We start from the raw sequence: 4732 nt of genomic DNA, 5'->3' as shown, positions 1-4732 counted from the left end.
TCTAATTGGTTGAGCTGAAGGACAGAACTCCCAAGTCATTATTAAGTACATTTACCGAATCCATGTTGATAGCGTATCGTTGTTTTCGCTCTTATACCGTGGTGCTGCCCTCTTGCGGCAGTGATATCCGAGTTATTTGGCAGGCTAGGTTGATAATACCCCTGTCAGTTCCTCGCTAAAAGAATATTCTGATTAAAAACTAGTATTTGTATTCACACGGCTTTGTCTGTTTAATGAAATTTGTCTCCATGAGTTTGTAAAAGTACCTTGTGTGAGATGTCATAATTGGATGGTATTGAACAATGCCTATAAACCTGTACAGTAATCACACCTATTCAAGTATACAAACACTAACACTACCGACTGATTACCTAATGTTATTAGTGTCCTTTCATTCCTATAGGGTTTCTATAATTCTATAATTGTGTGAGTACATTGCTGACTATTATTTGAAACATAAACTACGAGCGAGAGAGGGACTGACGGACGGACGGACAGAGACAGACAGACAGACAGACAGACAGACAGACAGACAGACAGACAGACAGACAGACAGACAGACAGACAGACAGACAGACAGACAGACAGACCGGACAACAGTAAAGTAAAGTAGCATACATTATCAAATTGTTCTGATTTCAAGACAAGTTATCACCCAATGATTAAAATTCAACGTCATTACATTTTATTCGTGTATTTAGCAATAAATCCCAATATTTATCCAAATGTAATTGCATAGCCATGTTTAGCTTCAGACATTTGCTCTTTAATTGGTAGATTTAAGGAACATCATTTCCTTTCAGTTTCCATTCTAATCATTTCCAGAAAAATCAACAAATGAGTCTACGTGCACGAGAGAAAATATCAGCCAATACGAATGTAGCTGATAGAAACCCATAGTAACACCAAATAAATGCGTCTGTCACATAGACCTCAGCCCCCGGGGTACCCATAAATTTGAATGACATATTTATAGCTTCGGTTTCCAAGCCTATCTCTGTATTGGTATTTAACGGTCTCAGTCTGATTCATGTTGACTCAGAATTTGTATATTTATGTATTTACGTTTACATTTCCTCCAAAATTGGGTTGCCACAAGTCCTATAGAACGCTTTCATTCAGATTCCATTCAACTGAACACTCTAGTCCTATGAACGTCTCCCCAACTTGATTGGCCACAGTATTGCCAACCTAGTCGTTCAGTGCATTCAAAGCGTTGTGTACAAAATAATAAAAGCGAACACAGTATCTCATAGACTTAAATTACATGACCCAAATCAAAGTAGAAGGGAATGTTCCGTATCGGTCATAAAATCAATGAAATAACCACAGCCAATTATTACAACAACTGATTGTAATCAATCTTACAAAGTACACGTATTATCTGTTAAATGTATCAAGTCATATATGTCAGGCAATTGTAATATCAGTTTGTCAGTAGAACCTACGGACGAACAGACAGACGAACAGACAGACGAACAGACAGACAGACAGACAGACAGACAGACAGACAGACAGACAGACAGACAGACAGACAGACAGACAGACAGACAGACAGACGGACAGACAGACGGACAGACAGATAAACATACATACAGACATACATACATACACACATACATAAATAATACATACATACATACATACATACATACATACATACATACATACATACATACATACATACATACATACATACATACATACACGCATGCACACACGCACGCACGCACGCACGCACGCACGCACGCAAACACACACACACACACACACATACATACATACATACATACATACATACATACATACATACATACATACATACATACATACATACATACATACATTACATACATACATACATACATACATACATACATACATACATACATACATACATACATACATACATACATACATACATACATACATACATACATACATACATACATACATACATACATACATACATACATACATACATACATACATACATACATACATACATACATACATACCACATCTATCAATCATGCCATTGTGTACGGTGTAGTGACCTTTTGCTCCCTTCTAAGCAATGACCTGCAGTACATACATTCACAAATCAAAATCACCATTCATTTATTCGTTCAGTAGTAAGCTTTTGATCACTCTCACAGATTGAGAATCGTCAGCGCATGTCTACCCAATCTTCCATCACGTAAGATTGTTTTGCTTGTTTTCTGTGTTTATTGCCTTTACGCTTCTGTAAGCCTGTTTGACAGCGTAACCGTCACGGAATATTCATTGTGTGGGAGTATATACTGCATGCCAAAGATCGATACTGCTCTGTTTTTTCTTAACATGTTGTGCATTTCCTGATATTTCATGTTCATCAAATCTCTACAGCTTTACAACTACCCGAGAAACCAGCCACGGGTTCATCGTCATCAAACCAGGGAATTCGTAAACATCCATACAACAATGTCAACGTATGTAGAGTGCAACTGAACGAAAAAAACACGAAGTCTGCTGTGTGAGAAATGCTCATTTAAAGCTGTCTTTGAACTGCTGTGTTTCAATATCACGTTGAGTAATATCTGTATCAACTAGGGAAATTGTATCCGTAAAGCGAGTCGTTGCTATGACAACAATGATCAGTGGCTTGAAGGTATTGGATATGAGAGCTTAACGTCACACGGTTTATACAGGTGCTGGTGTTTATATCATCAATATTCAGGTATCCTTGCAATGACTTGGTAGTCCTTTTATTTTTGCAAAAAAATGGAGGGAGAGAGATGATATCCTAACCATTGTTCAGGTACACACATTTTTTCCCACAAATATCTGCCGAGGACAAGGTTACTGAAGACCCCGCGAATATGGCTTTTCAGAAGGAAATTTGGCACAATATCTAAGGCAATGATTTTATCGACACGCAACTGGTGTGCAATGGATTTAGTATTTACTTCCCAGCGTGAAGGTAAGTGTGTAAACTATATGATGACATTGAATAAGTACATGTGTGTTTATTCATCGTGGAGACAAATTCCGGTCAAACCCTTTCTTAGAATTAGAAACATCTAAAGGGCAAGTTTCCCTGGATATGCACACTCGTCTAAGTTGTGTTTTAAAGGAAAACTATGCTTAGCCTATTAAAAAGACAAGGCAAGGCCTTTTTTCTAGTTAAGGCAATTTGTATGCATTTTATGAGAATTTATTTTGTCATGAATGTCATTATTTTGATACTAGAAATGTGAGGAAATGATGGTCTTATGTACACGATGCGACCAACAAAATGTATCTTGTTCTGATATAGTTTTCAATTATGGTTATACCTGGTGAGTATGTCTACAATAAATAAATTGTACAGACATTACTGCCAACAACAAAACCACTTCTTGTATCATTCAGCCTAAATCTACTCGACCAAACGTTTCTCTTTCCCACAATGTCTGTATATCGTCCTCAAACCTAGCATCTATATTATTGTGTCTAATTAAGCCACATATTGAGGCAACAATGACCTTAAATTTATCCGCAATGCCACGTGAATGTCTTGCATCTCAGCTATTGTACACAAGGTGTTCTCATGCCGACGAATATCGATTTCTGAGCTTCTGGTAAACGTTTGAAATTCTAAAGGGGTACTAAAACCAAATATGAATAATAAATATTTAATCAGGTCTGTCTGACAAAGAAAGTAAATTCCAATGTACAGTATCTGCACACAAGATTTTCATTATGCAACACATTCTATTTTGCCTCATACAACGAACGCTACGATACTATAATTATATTTACGCAGTATATGCAACCATAAAAAATATTAGTTGGAATTATTACATATATCGTCTATACACTATGGTTTGATTATTTTCAAGCGATATAATTTTTTTTCTTTCATTTTCTGTCACTGATTTCAAATACATAATGAGACTACTCCCAAGGGCAAAGTGACGTCACTTTTAATGAGAACTAAAGCCAACATTTTGGTATGAGGGTCACAGTATCCACTTTGCAGGGAGGATATTGCCCTTTTGTTGTTTAATATGAGCATTCTTAGTTTAGCACTCGTAAATAGAAATAACCTGCCTTACGATATACTGTTATTGTACTTTTTGCCTTAAGTAGCTCCAATTTCACGCTCATCTTGAGATTTTACTCTACTTTATCATGGCTAGTCATGGGTTTCCACGACAACCGTAATGACATTTCCGATAACTTTGAGAGCTTTTTCGTAGACTAACTGCGATAGAGCGCACGGTGATATTACACAAGTCACTATACCTAAGAATACTAACAGAGATATATATAACTAACCTATATCCTAGTTCAATTGTTGCAGTTGTCTATAAGTGAGACCAATTTCGGCTGAAGTCAGTTTAGAGAATGCTCATCAAACAGCTTAGGAGTAAAATAGCGTTGTGATAAATGTGGATGAGTATGCATAAAGAGGCTTGCTAACCCACTCTGTGGTATTTTTCGGATTTTTTGTAACCCTTTTTAATATACCATTTTTGTACCTGAGTATATGGTAAGAACTCTATCATTCGAATGACACTATCACACATGTTCTGGTAATTAATTAAATAATAAGTATTTTTTCTATATGATGCCAATTCCACAGCCCTCTCCCCTTATAATTACTGAAGGCTCCCTTACTGTACCCTTAATAGCAACCCATCTCCTGTGTATTTTCGCAAAATATTGTATCTTCAATAAATCACTCTCCATGTTCACAACATATCAT

Source organism: Glandiceps talaboti, chromosome 18 (genome assembly GCF_964340395.1).
Source record: "Glandiceps talaboti chromosome 18, keGlaTala1.1, whole genome shotgun sequence".
Classification (NCBI taxonomy): domain Eukaryota; kingdom Metazoa; phylum Hemichordata; class Enteropneusta; family Spengelidae; genus Glandiceps; species Glandiceps talaboti.
This window is presented reverse-complemented; position numbering follows the sequence as displayed.